General features: G+C 42.1%; 1 long non-coding RNA gene across 1 annotated transcript in view; it reads left to right on the top strand.

Moving 5' to 3' along the window:
* Positions 1-2,872, top strand: part of LOC136400856 (uncharacterized) — a 69,913-nt gene extending 67,041 nt beyond the window's left edge. The window contains exon 3 of the long non-coding RNA XR_010750419.1: positions 2,737-2,872. This is a non-coding gene — a long non-coding RNA (uncharacterized lncRNA). The remainder of the gene's footprint in view (positions 1-2,736) is intronic.
* The last annotated feature ends 12,879 nt before the right edge of the window (positions 2,873-15,751 follow it).

Here is a 15,751-nt window from a genome sequence, read left to right as displayed (position 1 = left end):
ATGTGTAAAGTTACTTTACAAAATGCAGAGTGAAAACCATCAAGTTTATATATAGCACTTTTATGCCTGTTAAAGTATATTCACATCCATTAACTTAGTTATTCTTCACCGTAATCTGTGCAAAAGAAAAAGGCAGATAGAATCTCAGTCTTTAGAGCTTGGGAAGGGTTTAGGATGATTCAGCCCAACCCTTTCATAGTGAAAAAGAGACCCATGGAGGTGGAGAGATATTTATCCCCAGTAGCCTACTAGGGAAACTGAGCAAGGGAAGATCTGAGCTTCTCAGCCACGAATGGCATTGTGTTAAATCTTGGGTTTCTCTTGTTGATAATAAGGTACCCCAGTCTCCCAGGAAGAGAAATACACTAAAAAGTCAAATATTGTCTGGAATAGAGATGTATGTTGCTATAAAAATATTCAACTCATCATTACTGAACTGGGATAATAAATCTCTTTACCTTTTGTATTTTGGTGCATTGAAACATTATCTTTCATAATCATAGGTGTTGCTTCATTATTTAAAACATACTTGTTATTGCAAGAAAGACAAGCTCACATTTGATTTATAATGGAATGATTGTGCTTTGAGTTAAATGAAAGTTCAAAGAAAAATGAATTCTAAATAAGAATAATTGAAGAGATTCATGGTTCATTTGAGTTTATATTCATCAAGACAATTGTCTCCAGAAATCCTCTTATTTAAAGCAACAGAATAGATCATAACTTACAAACTTTGCCTTTATGACATCACTTTATTGTATATATCATAATCAGAAATGTTAAGCCTCAGCAGTAATTTATACAAAACGTATTGTTACAGAGTTATAAATGTCATTAAGTGGTAGACTTATGCTTCAGTGTCATGCAAGTTGAACCTTGGATTTTAAAAAAATTACCCATAATGCAAGCACTCTATAAAAATATTCTTAGTCCCTTTTCCTCCAGAGCAGCTTCATATTAAAAGTTCAGTTTCATTCTACACCTGTACTCTGCACTGGGAAGTGCAACCTTTATTTCTCCTTCATGTTTTTAAAGTCACCTTCTTCATTCTGGTGGAACATAACTCAAACAACTGAAAATGTTAGGAATGGATTTACAGTCCCTCTGGCTACTCTCTGTCTGGGATGGAGAGGGAAGTGGAGCTGGAGATAACTTTTTCTGCCATCAGGGGACACCTAGTGAGAAGAGGTGATGAATTGTAATGTGCCAACTAGTTTTGATTATTCAGGGACTTGTGATGGAATTTGTGGATTCTTCAGGTTTCTGATTTTTTTGAGGGGGCAATTTTATTGCTCAGTGGCACCTCTGGTGGTCAGGGACAACCATCCACCCCAAAGAGATAGTGACAAAGAAATGGCCTCCTTATTGAGCACTGACTCAGTGTCAGACAAGACTTTTCACAAATACATTGTCTTTTTTTGTGTGTGTGACAGGGACAGAGAGAGACAGCGAGAGGGACAGATAGGGACAGACAGATAGGAAGGAAGAGAGATGAAAAGCATCAATGCTTTGTTGTGGCACCTTAGTTGTTCACTGATTGTTTTCTCATATGTGCCTTGACCAGTGGGCTACAGCAGACTGAGTGATCCTTTGCTTGAGCCAGCGACCTTAGGCTCAAGCTGGTGAGCCTTGCTCAAACCAGATGAGCCCGCGCTCAAGCTGGCGACCTCGGGGTTTTGAACCCGAGTCCTCTGCGTCCCCGTTCGATGATCTATCCACTGCACCACCACCTGGTCAGGCACAAATACATTGTCTTATTAAATCTTCACAATAAACCAAAAGAGAAAAAATTATCATTCCATTTTACAGATGATGAAGGCTCCATGTAATTCATGAATTTCTCAACTCTTTCTTGAATACGGTCTATGTTCTAGTCCCTGGGAAAAGATGGCGAAGGCGAGAGGTGCGGTCTCTGCCCTCTCTAAGCTTAGAATGTGGTCAGAAAGAAATAAATTACACAAGTCATCCCACATAGAAATTCTAAAATTACAAACTGTGATATGTGTGATAAATAAAAATTATAATGGATTATGGGATTTACAAACAAGGGATCTGATTTAATTTGTTGGGTCAGAGAGTGTGTCTCTGAGGGTATAACCTTTGAGCTGACAACTAAAGGATAGAGTAGTTAGTTGTCAAAGGCTGCCCAGCGTGCCAGTGGCAGAATCAAATCTGCCCGACACCAGATTCTCTCCGTAGGACACTACTACATGCAGTCAGACTTATGTACTGAAGCCAGTTCTTTGACTCTTGCCGCCAGCCTCTGCCTCCGTGTTCTCCATGTCTTTGGGAGTTGGTGGTGGTGGATTGGAGGTGCAGTGGACCCCTATGGCTTCTCAGCAAGTTGTACCAGCAACGCAAAGCAGCCTTCACTCTGTGTGCATTCTTTTCATTGCCTTCATCGTTTACTGGGGGTGGGGGCTACTTCTGGCATTACTCCTGATGGGGCAGAGGCCATTTGAACACCTGGGATGGGCTTGATTAATGACCAGCTCGAGTCAGAGTTCAGAAGCATTGCCTGGTACCTCTCCTACTTCCCAGAGTCTGCCTCCTACTCTAACTCCCTTTGCTCAACCCTCCCTCCCTGATCCTGGGGATTGGCTACCTGCCTAGAAAACTCCCTGACCTGCTAAGGAACTGCAGCAGAGAGTTCTGTTAGCAGCTGTGGGAGGGTGGTTGGAGTCCGACCAGAACATTCCTCACTCATATTTCCACCCACTTTGTGTCTGTCTGCAGGATGAACTGCCCTGTTGGACACAATGGCCACCCCAGAGTCACAGCTTCCAGTCGGGCACAGAAGTGGGAGCAGTTGAAGATGGAGGCAAGAAGTTTGGGAAATGAACATTTTTCTGGGTCCTCTCCCGAGCCCTCCCCCCCCCCCACCCCAGATTACAGCAAGGCAGGGATTTGAAGAAAAAGAAAGAGGCATTAAATGACTGTTCAAAGGCACTCCTCTAAAAAACAAAACAAAACAAAAACAAAAACAAAAGAACCTAGTAAAAAAGTCTTTCTCCTTAAGCCTAAATTTCCACCATTGGTGATTTAGTGTTTCGGGTTAAGGAGCATTGACTTCTTGCATCAGTGCTTTTGTTAAAATGCATACAATCAGGGGAGAAGGAAAGTTTTAGTCCCGGTCACTTTCTTGTGAATGAGTTTATCATTTCCCTTTTGTGTGGCTGGTGAAAGGGAAGCTGGAGGGCACCTGGGCATCTTGGGGAATCGGTTGCTAAAGTGGGGAGGCAGCCACTTTCTGTGGTCCCAACTCCCCAGTCTCCCTTTTGCAAAAAGCAGCAATATGTTATGATCGCTAGGGGGCGGAATTAGGCCAGCAACTGGCTCCGAGTACTTGTTACCAATTCTGCAAACCAAAGTTGGCAAATGTGCATTATTAGTGCTCTCTTTTTCTTAGAAATCTAGAGTCTTTCTGAGATGGTAGGAGTGTGTGGGCTAGGCCATTGCAGTGCAGTAAAGCAACTACCTGGAAAATAAAAGCCCTGTATCAGTAAAGCAGATAGCCAACAGTTCTGTCAACAGCTTTGATATTGTTCTGCCACTGATTTTATTATGAAAATATACCGAAAATTTCCCAGAGCAAAAATTCAAATGAGAACATTTGAAGCCAGACTGATCAGTCAAATGCACATTGGTAGCCTCAATTTCACAAAAGGTTGAAATCTTACACATCAGATATGTTTTTTTCTGATTATAGAGAAGACACTCTCTTGAGGAATGGTGAAAAAAATCCCTCCTTACAGTCACACATATATTGTACTGCTATACATGGTTCTTTTCTTACTGAATAAATCTTGCTTAGCAACTTACCTCCAGAGTAAATAATAAATCACCGCTGAAACCTCCCGGCATTTAGCTCTGTCTGGGCAGTAAAACTCTGCAATGGTTCTGACAGTATTTTGTAAAATCATAATTGCTTAGGGAAAGTGATTCTGGATGTCTTAAAATATTCAGAATTAAAGAGTAGCTGTTCCTTTGAGGAAAATTATCCTAATGCTGTGTGTGTGTTATCCTTTATATGAATTCTAGATTGCAATCTACAGACCCTGATCATTTCTATTAAGAATGTGTAAGAATTTTACTAGAAGCAGAACCATGTGCATTGTTCTCAGGTTTTATAGAAGGCTTTGGGACAATTAGGTAAGTATGCTTAGTTATCTGTGCAGATCTATCTAATATACATATGGGCTAAATTGTGCCCCCCTCAAATTCATGTATTGACATCCCAACCCCCGGAACCTCAGATGTGACTGTATTTGAAGTTAGTGTGCTTAAACAGGTAAATGAGATTGTGATGGTAGACCCTAATCCAGGGGTCCCCAAACTACGACCAGTGGGCCGCATGCGGCCCCCTGAGGCCATTTATCCGGCCCCCACCACACTTCCGGAAGGGGCACCTCTTTCACTGGTGGTCAGTGAGAGGAGCACAGGTTGCAGATGCATCCTGTGCTCCTGGAGTACTGTATGTGGCAGCACCGCTAAGCGCAGCATCCCTCCGGTACAGCACTACTTCCGGTGACGTGGGACCCACGCGTCGCGGCTCCAGAAGCACGTCACATCACCTGTTACGGCTAGCAGTGACAGATACGGAACTGGACATTGACCATCTCATTAGCCAAAAGCAGGCCCATAGTTCCCACTGAAATACTGGTCAGTTTGTTGATTTAAATTTACTTGTTCTTTATTTTAAATATTGTATTTGTTCCCGTTTTGTTTTTTTTACTTTAAAATAAGATATGTGCAGTGTGCGTAGGGATTTGTTCATAGTTTTTTTATAGTTCGGCCCTCCAATGGTCTGAGGGACAGTGAACTGGCCCCCTGTGTAAAAAGTTTGGGGACCCCTGCGCCTAATCCAATATGACTGGTGTCCTTATAATAAGAGGAAATGTGGACAGATACACACAGAGAGAGGACCCAGGGGAAAAGCAGCCAGAGAGAGAGTCCTCAGAAGAAACCAGTCCTGCCCATACCTTATTATTGAGCTTTTAGCTTATAAAGCTATGAAAAAATATATACATTCCTGTTATTTAAGCTGCCCAGTCCTAGAAAACTAAGAGATCAGTGTATTAAAATAGTATCACTACATATTTAAAATAGAGCTCATGATTTGGATTAAATTTTAAGGTCAGTAATTTTGAAATAGATGTGCTTTAAAATGAAGTAAAATCTTTGCAGAAAGTTGTGTTATTGAGCTGATCAGCTCTCTGTAAATGGCAGGTGAACTCGGCCACCAGTATTTGGGCCTGGATTCAATATAACTACTTGGCGGTTTTAATTTCTCATCCTTGGGAAGCGGTAAGGTCCATTTAGGTACCGCTCTTTTCTGTCTTTCCCTCTAGTTGTCATACACATTTAACACATTTAATGCGGCCTTGCAGAGTGAGTGAAGTCTATTTCTTTGACTAATTTTATCCAGCTAAACAGTAGTGCATGGTTCCAAGGTCCAGCTCTGGGGTGGGATGTGAAAGAGAAAAGTCATCACTGCTTCGTCAACGCTGGCAGCACTCCGAGAAGTGCCAAGAACAGCATATCAAAAACCCAGAGAGGAGACACACAGCTTAATGGTTCAAAACATTCAGAGCATGGGATCGGCCTAGTCTTTCAAAATGGAGAACTTGGCTGAGAGTTTTTAACTTTGTTTATTTAATTATCTTTGTTACCAGGTTTGCTGGTGGCTCATTGGCTGAGCGCTTGGATCAGCGGTCAGGAGGCTGGGTTCTGCCTTATTCCAGGTATTTCTGCTTCCTTCCAGTGCTGACATTCACTGTAGTAACTAAGTTTTTGAGGCCAGTGGGCAAGTGCCAGGCCTAATATAGTCCTTGGCAAAACTAACAAGTTCATCATTCCTGCCCTGGTGCAGTGGCCTGGAGGCTCCTTTCCAAGGCTGTTTTTCTATCCACGAGGCCCTCTCACTTCACCTACAGGTATCAGAGGCCTGTTCATGGCCATCGCGTCCCCAAAAACTGGTTCTCTAGACTCTAGAGACTAGAGAGTGTGGAATACAAGTCATTTACAACTGAGTGGTAACTTAATACCTTACCCTTCATCAAAGGCATTTAAAATCACCTTCCTCATCTGTAGGACTTTCTTCTGAGAACAATTTCAAACATCTAGTGTTGGGGAGGCATTTTTCAGAGGCAGAGCTTTTTCTGATGCACCAGTCAGGAAAGCAGTTTTTTTCTTTGCTGGTGGAGGAGGTCAGCTTTGAATAAAAGAGCCACGTTAAACAGTTGTTCTAATGGACAAACATAGGTGCTTGGATCTGGTTGACCAATTTCTTCTTCACGAGGGGGGTGCATTTGGGATCTGTTTGCTCACTCTGGCAACTGAGTGTTCTATACCAGTTATTTGAGCCATGAAACAGCCTGAGTCCCGTGGGTAACAGGACAGGACAGGCATGGCCAGCCTCTGAAGCAGGGGTCGGGAAACTTTTTGGCTGAGAGAGCCATGAACGCCACATATTTTAAAATGTAATTCCATGAGAGCCATACAACGACCTGTGTACGTTAAGCATTATCCAATAAAAATTTGGTGTTGTCCTGGAGGACAGCTGTGATTGGCTCCAGCCATCCACAACCATGAACATGAGTGGTAGGAAATGAATGGATTGTAATACATGAGAATGTTTTCTATTTTTAACATTGTTATTTTTTTAATTAAAGATTTGTCTGTGAGCCAGATGCAGCCATCAAAAGAGCCACATCTGGCTTGCAAGCCATAGGTTCCCGATCCCTGCTCTGAAGGATGCCTGCTTCCTCTGCTGCAATTTGGGCAACAGAGCATGAGCAATAGAGATCAATAAAATATTTTATTGGATGGGTGGATGAATGAATGAGTGAATGAATGACTAAGTGAATTCTAGGAATCTATGCAGAGAACCCACTTAGGGTCTTTCTTTTATTTTCCTGCTGTTCGTTTCAGGTTGCTGTGAGCATGGTGCCTTCACGCCGAGCACTGTTGTGTGCCTATGCTACACATCACCTGCTATATCTGCTATATCATGCATCATGTTATACTATCTAGTACATGCTACACATACACAGACTCACTACGTATGTTATATCCATTATAAGATATATACCAAAATTCAAAACATTTAAAAGGTTGGGAAAAACCCAAGTATAAACAGAAGTTCTAGTATTTCTCCCTTCAGCTCAATGCATGTAAATGCAGACCTTGTGGGGGGTGGTAGTTGGACCCTACTTTGGAGACCACGTGCTTAGTGCCTTTGTTTTCTGTCTGACATTGACCAGAATCTATGTTACATCCACTAAATGAAGCAAAACCAGAATTTGGCTAAATAGCTACTTACCGAGGACCTGTCTTGTGGGCAGTCTGCAGAATGCTCAGGGGTTAGTGACTATGCGTTACATCATTCCAGGCAGAACTGGTTTAAAATCCTTGCTCTCATTTTCTCATAAATGCACTCATACTGGCTGGTTGCATGCCTATATTTTTAGTGTTGTGACCATTGTTGTGGAGGAAACAAAGATGCAGCAGACTGTTTTTGTTGCTCAGGTCTTATTTTGGTTATGTTGTTAGGCGTATCCACAGAAAAAGAGACACAAGGCCACTAGGGCAGGGCAGACAGGAGCTTCAGATATCTTGGTAATGCTTGTTTCAGAACCCAAGAGGAGGGTGAACAGGTTTCCTTTTATTATTCTTATTAATCCATACATATGTATTATAGGTGCGCTTCTGAAAGATGAGCTTGTTTTTTATTAAAAGCAAAAGAAAATAAAAGAAAGCATTAAAATAAATCACAGGGCCTTTGTGACTGAGTACAGATAGAATGAAGCAGGAAATGTGTTGCCCAGACCAGAGGGGCTGGGGCAGTCGGGGAAGCTTTGACAGTGAGGTCGTCTACTGCTGGGCCTGGAAGGGAAGCACCGTGGGATGTGGGCAGGCGGAGAGGAGCCACAGAGGCACTCCAGCTGTGTTGAACAGTGAGAGCTAAGCCTGGTGCTCGGGCTGAGCCTGGAAGGTACGGACAGCCCCGGAAGTCAGTGGGAGGGTAGCAGATAGGTGTTCAGGTGAGTTAGAGGAGGGGTTCAGTGGAGAGACGGAGTGAAATTGGCTATAGCATGTTTTGTAAAAGCCAGACAGAAGAGTTTCAAAATTATGTTGAGAGCACTGAAGTGCCATTGACAACACCAAATTACTTTGGGGAAGGTTAATTTGAAACTGTGGAGAAATAATACCTTATTGCTGGTATCTACCTGGTATCTCCTGATTCCATCCATCCCTCTGTTTGTAATGCAGCAATGGCTTCTCATGCTCTTCCCTCCTGCCTGCTCATCTTAACCCTTGCAGGTTCATTTCCTATACTTTTGGCCGAGAGATCTTTCTTTTTTTTGTATTTTTCCAAAGTGAGAAACGGGTGGCCGTAGACAGACAGACTCCCACATGCGCCGGACCGGGATCCACCTGGCATGCCCACCAGGGGGCGATGCTCAGCCCATTGCTCTGCTGCAACCGGAGCATTCTAGCGCCTGAGGCGAGGGCCATGGAGCCATCCTCAGTGCCCTGGCCAGCTTTGCTTCAATGGAGCCTTGGCTGCAGGAGGGGAAGAGAGAGACAGAGAGGAAGGAGAGGGGGAGGGGTGGTGAAGCAGATGGGCACTTCTCCTGTGTGCCCTGGCCGGGAATCGAACTGGGGACTTCCACACATTGGGCTGATGCTCTACCGTTGAGCCAATTGGCCAGGGTCCAAGAGATCTTTTTTTTTTTTTTTTGTATTTTTCTGAAGTTGGAAATGGGGAGGCAGTCAGACAGACTCCCGCACGTGCCCGACCAGGATCCACCTGGCATGCCCACCAGGGGGCGATGCTCTGCCCATCTGGGGCGTCACTCTGCCGCAATCAGAGACTTTCTAGTGCCTGAGGCAGAGGCCACAGAGCCATCCTCAGCGCCCGGGCAAACTTTGCTCCAATGGAGCCTCGGCTGTGGGAGGGGAAGAGAGAGACAGAGAGGAAGGAGAGGGGAGGGGTGGAGAAGCAGATGGGCGCTTCTCCTGTGTGCCCTGGCTGGGAATTGAACCCAGGACTCCTGCATGCCAGGCCGACGCTCTACCACTGAGCCAACTGGCCAGGGTCAAGAGATCTTTTTTTAAAATGCTATTTGACCATATCTCTTCTAAGCTCAGACATTTTTAAATGGTCCCCACTGCCTTTTCCAGCAAGTCCAAAGCCACAGCCAGACATGCAAGTGCCCCTGTGACGTTTCCCTTGTCTTCCTTCTACTTCCCATTCAACCAAACTGAAGCACTTGTACCCTCTAAGCTGTCCCCCCCCCCACTTGTACCTGGGCCGCAAACATACCCTCCCCCCAACTTCTTCTTACCCTGGCAGACTTCTCATCAAGACTCAGCTCAGCTATCAGTGCCCTCTAGACTTGACTATGCAACGTGTGGTTTGCACACTAGCAACACCCTCAGCATCTCCTGGGAGCTTGTTAGAAGGATAGTCTCAGTCCCACCTCACACCCACTGAGTCAGGAATCTGCAATTAGCAAGAACTCCAGGAGATTTGGGTGTACAGAGAAGTTCTCAAGAAGCCCTGCTCTGGGTGGTCTGGTCTGCCCCCAGCATCGCCCCCAAAGGTAGGATTCTCAGGCCCCCAGGCACTCCCGGAAGCCTTCTCAATGCCATATTGTTATCTTCTGTTTACTTCTCTGTGTTTCCTTCACTAGGTTTTGAGCACCCTGAGGGCCAGAACCTCATTTTATTCAACTTTAGTGACTCAGTGACTCCTCTAGTGACAGCACACAGTGGATGCTCCATAAATGCTGTTGCAAGAGTAAAAATCAGTAATGATTTCATAGTGTGAATAAAGGGTGGTCTGCTACTCACACGCCATCAGTGACCAGCTTAAGGGGCTCTGTTTCGGGTACTTTGTTAGGATTTGGTTTAGCATCCAGTTTTCAAGTATCTACTTACTTCAAATGAGCTGCAAGGCCCCTGACACAGGCCAGAGCCCAGAGCCAGCTCTCGTGATGTGGACACTTAAACCCAAGGGACTCTTCCATTAGTGGAAATGCTTTTAAAATGACTGCCTCTTGGGGGAATCCCAACTGTTCTTGAAAAGCAGCCTTTTCAATTAAACAATATTTTCATTCTGATCAAAGATCCACTTTGAAGACTTAAATTGGGCTTAAAGTGAGGATTAAGAGACTAAGAGGCATGGGGCATCACCTTTGACTCCTTACCCTTCCTGGGAGCCCTTGCCAGGACTCTTGGCTTGGTGTAAAGAATGGGGAGGCCATCCTACTCTCAGAACTGGGCTTTCTCTTATCTGGGAGAGGGAGATGGGTGACACTCATGCCAGAACTTCAATGGCCTTTGTTCAGTGTTGGATTCTAAGGGACATATTTAGACCTGCCTCAATTTTTTCATAGCCCATTTATAAGTGCCTAGAGCATCGTGCTAAAGAGGGTGGGGAACTTGAAGGTCAAGGCTTGATGCAGACCTCCCTGGAAGGAAGGCTTCCTTCCTCTCTGCCACAGAACAGATTTTTTGATTTCTCACCTTTTCACTCTGACTTCCTTAATTTCCGTTTTAGCATTTTTGGACTCAGGAAAGTGATGAAATAATGTCCTGTGATTGCAAAGTGCTTAACTCATTGGTGCCCTTTTCAATCTTCGATATGAGTTGGCCTGTGGGAGGCAACTGAAAGTTTTCATTTTAGACCTGTGGGATTAAGGTGCAGAGAGGGGAAGACCTAACCAACCAAAGGTAGCTCTAACCCAAGGTTGGAGAGCTAGCTGGGGCAGCTGAGGGTCAGTTTCAGTGCTTCTGGCTCGGGGCAGAGCGCTTTGTGGCCTGCTTCCTGATTTTATAACATGGATTTTTGCATGTGAAATCCACGTGCCAGGTTTCTAATATACTGACTCTTTTAATTCTCATTTCTCTGAAAGAGAGGCACTCTCCCTTTCTCCACTTATGTCAAGGTGAACATCCCCATCTTGGCCAGGAAAACTTCTGCAAGACCCAGCTCAATGTGACACCTGAGATTTCCCCTGATTTTCCTGGTAGCCATGGCTGCTTCCTCGTCACTCTTTCCTTGAACTTGTCTATCTCTCCTCCATGGTATCCATCTTATGGGATGGTAATCTTTTATCTTAGGAGTGATTTAAGGGTATCACTTTTTGAACAGGATTTGATACTGGATAATAATATTCTTTCTCCTTTGCAATTTCACCTAAAGTTTTGTTTCTTTGGGGTCCTCTAGAGTAAAAAAAGTGTACTATCCATCAGGGCACATTTGCAAATGCCAGATGCAAATGATTACACTAATAGTGGGAGTATTTTCCTATGTGTTTAATGTAGTCAGGCTTCCCCCCCCCCCAAATGAAATGAATTTAAAACTCATCCTAGAAATAAAATGAGTTCTTTAAAATTTTTCTACTTACCTCATTCTTTTATCTGAATTTCAAAGCTGTTTGTCTTTAATATGAAGGGGATATTATGTTGCCCATAATTTACTTTAAAATACTTTGACATAGACAGCCTAATTTAGTCTTTTCATATGTACTTGTATGTATACATGTACACACACTTACATACATGTATATATTTCTAGATATACACATCTACATATATGAATCCATACACACATATATACATGAAGTTGTATATATACACACACATATGTGTATACTTACATTATATACATCTATATTTGTCTATCACTTCTATGTGTGCATGCACACATAGATGCACTGTCATGTTGGTATATGTGATGTGTGTGTATTTGTGTGTAAACTTATTTTTACCTATATTCTAGTGACAGTCTATACTCTAAAGGGAGCATACACTTCTGAGGCCAGTAGGTAGTGTTTTGAAAGCTCCTAATCAGAAGCGCACACCACAGAGGTAGACTTCAGCTATCTTTATATCTGATCAACACCAGGGGCTTTGTTATTATTCATGGGTGAAAAAAGTAGTGCTCAAGATCTGTAGATTGGCCAGAAATGTTGCAGAGGTCCTCTATACTTGCATAAATGGGATATAGGATTTTAATCCAGAAATTTATACCTTTCAAAATGGTGCCAGAGGCTTAATTCTGGAATAGTCCTGTTCCCAGCCACTGATCAGACAATTCTGGTCTCATAAATTTAATTATAAGTTCAGCTGAAACCTGCTACGAGATCATCGTCATGTTTGCCTTTGATAAACATACAGTTTCTACAAGGGCTGAAAGCTGTAACTTCAAGCTCCCAGACTAGGTTGTCTGAGCGCTGTGGGATCTGCTTGCTAAATCAATGAATGTATATGTAGCAAAATTTGGTCTGAGACTTAATTTCATTGTAATCAAATAGTGAGGGGAGAGATAGCCTCCACCTACCGCCTGCTATTGGATGCTGCCCATGTTTACTAGAAAGAACCTAATAATTGTGAACAATCAATTTAGGTCATTAAGCTTTAGTAAGGTCACAGCAGAAGGAAATGGAGTAACTGAGTTTGTTTCTTAGAGTGGTCTTTGCCCTCTTAGGTTACTTTATTTCCATTTTTATGATACTCAATGATCAGCCTTCTCAGATTTGCAAGGGTGGCTAAGTAAGTATCCTCCATAAGCAGTGATAAGAACATGACACCTTTAATGATATCTAAGCTTTATTCCATCATTTATCTGAAAGTTAGTTTTAAAAATACAATGTGGGACCATGAATGAAATGGATGCCTGTGTGACAGAAGACGCAGGGATACTTGACAGCATGCAAGAGGACAGTAACGATGGGTGCACTGCTATCAATCTAAGGCCACTGGGGAGAGCCTGCAGTTATTTCAACACATTTTACCACATGGGGCCGGTGAGGGTTAAGGGAAGAAGATTGCTGCAGATTTCTAAAATCATCCTTAGAATCTAGGGGAGCTCAGCATGGTACAGCTAGTTGGGTATATCCCACCTTGCCAGGATGGGATTTGTTTTCTTTTCTAGAGTTGGAGGACACAATTTTTTAAAAAATACAATAATAATAACTGGGCAAAAAGGATCTGTATATAGATGAGAACTCTGGATGAAATACACTAACTGTTAATTATGGTTGTCTTTGGATGGTGGAACTACCAACAGTATTTTTCACTCTTTTTTTTTTTTCCAAATCATTTTGGTGCCTGATGACATTGATTTGAAGCACTCAGGATGGAGTACCTTGGCTTTGAATGATTTGGGGGCGGGGTCCCTGCCCATAGAGGGTGAGAGCAACCCAGGTTGACCCCTTGGGCATTGCTGAGCTTATTATAAGAGGAAGGACCCCAGAGAGGGAAGAGATTTTCTAAACAGAGAGATGGAGGCTTAAATCATCTTAATTTCAATATTAGATGAGATATACCTTATTTTATATCCCAAGCTCTAAAACAGGTCATGTTAGTTACAGAAGCATTTTTCCATATTATTATATACTTTTTATAAATATATATTTTTAAAATTTCACAATTCAAACACACTCTTTAAATTGAAGTCACATACTATGTCACTGAATGACTGTATTATTGTATCAGTAACCACAGTTGGAAATTCAGCCTTTTAAATCATATATTATAATGAATATGAATATGCATAAAGCTTTTTTGTTTCTTATAATAATGCTGGTTAGTATTTATAAAGCCTTTCTATGTGCTTGACTTTGAGCTAAACATTTTACATTCTTTCATTTAATACTTTCAACCACTCTACGATTAGATACTACCACTATATCCATTTATAGATGAGAAAATTAAGACTCACAGAGCTTAGTACACTGCCCCAAAGTCACCCAGCTAAGAAATGGTAGACCCAGGATTTGAATTTTGGTGCATCTGACTTATAAAGTCTATATATCCTTCCTTTTATTTGGTATTATTTCCTTAGCATATGTTTATAGGAACAGAATTACTGAGCCAACGATTGTATTAACTTTGAAGGCTCTTAACACTTTTGTCACCAATATGTTTTATCTCATCCTGGTGAACATTGAGTATTCCTATTAAAATAATAGTTAAAATTTTGGCCAATTTGACGAGCAAGAATAACATCTTATATTTTATTTGCATTTATTTGATTATTGTAAGGTAGACATTTCTCTACATTTACAAATTAGATGTAACCCCCCTTTTCTGAATTTTCTCCTATGCCTTTTGGCTTATTTCTCTAGTGGGACCTTGGTGTGTTTCTTATAAGCTATTTTACATAATAAATATTTGAACCCTTTATTCCATTGCTGTAATATTTTTCTCTCTGTTATTCATCTTCCCGTTTCTTTACTATCTTGGTCTGACCCTTAAGCACATCGTGGAGATCTTGATTAGCATTCATTTATTCTGTAATCACCTGTTTATTACCCGCTTTGTGTAAAGCATTGTTTTTGGTACTGGGGTACCAGTGTACGTGTGTCTGCAGAGATAAAAAGGGTCAGAGAGAGGCTGCTTTACCCTTCAAGAGCCTCAAGTCTAGCTGGGGAGTAGGGTCAGGCCCACATGTAAAATGAAGTGACACAGAACAGGACCTATAATAATAAGTGACAAATTAGTTGTGTAGTCAGTACTATAAGTTTAGGTGAGGTAGGAATCCAAATATTACTCATAAAAGTCCACCAAACTCACCTGGTTTTTTGTTTCAGGTAGAACAGAGTGCAAATACTGGCACTGATACTAATTTTGGGTTAGTTACTTCACTTCTGACTCTCTTAGTGATAAGTTTTTGGGGGCAAAGAAATGCCTCATTTTAACATTTGAATTTAATAAATGCATGCCAATATGTGAGACAATTTTAGATGGCTGTAAATTTTAGGGAAAGATAATGTTTTATTGGGCCATTCTGGAGTACCTAAATCATACCAAGTGTAAGTTTACATCCTCCTCTGAATCCAGTGGAAGTCAACTTAAGAATGCAGCTCAGGCTGTTCTAGTTACTTCACCTCACTTATTCCTGTCACCGTTATTTACTGGCTCTTAACCACGTGGTAGGCACGAGTGACTATAGGGCTTTTTCTGTCTCCTTTAATGTGTATCGGCTTTATTAACAATGGTTCAACACTGAGGATGAGAAGATTTTCTCTCCAAGTAACTGAGGACCTAGATACTAAAACCGTTTCTTTGAAAAATATCTATGGATATATACAATCTGAATGCTCATAGCTTTGAATGGAAATGTTAGTGATGAGCAAATTGGGGGTTGGGCTACAAGAAACCGTTCCATGACCTTGTGCTTAGAGACTGATCTTGCAGCATGGCTCTAAAAGCTGCTTGTGGAGTTTATACCCGAAGTGCTTGCTGCCAGCCCAACGAGTCCTCGTGATTATTGCTCCAGAAGTTGATGATTAAACTAAGACTCCTCTCTTCACTCCCAACCTTTAGTCAAGCCAACTCAGCCTCAATACTTGGTCCAGTGACAGTAGGGCCCCAGGGATGCAGCCGGTCTTCTTACACTGTAGCCACCACTAAACGTCCACTTCCCCAGTCTCCCACCAACACTGCATGTTATCAATGTTCTTATTTTTGCCTTATGTCAAATACTTTTCCATCTCAACAAATAGACTTCCACCAAAACATTCTTAATGGAAACAGATTTTATTAGCCAGGATTGCTATAATTTGGTCAGTCAGTCTCTTAATTAGATGTTTAGTCATTTCAATAGTTTGTCATTTAATTCTTCACAGAAGTCAGTTTTTTAATTTTTTTTTCTCAATTGCTTTCTAGCAAAACAGTGCCAGCATGGTCTCCCACTGCTATGTAGGAGAATACAATTTCTCTGCATGTCAGT

Source organism: Saccopteryx leptura, chromosome 3 (genome assembly GCF_036850995.1).
Source record: "Saccopteryx leptura isolate mSacLep1 chromosome 3, mSacLep1_pri_phased_curated, whole genome shotgun sequence".
Taxonomy (NCBI): Eukaryota; Metazoa; Chordata; class Mammalia; order Chiroptera; family Emballonuridae; genus Saccopteryx; species Saccopteryx leptura.
This window is presented reverse-complemented; position numbering and strand designations above follow the sequence as displayed.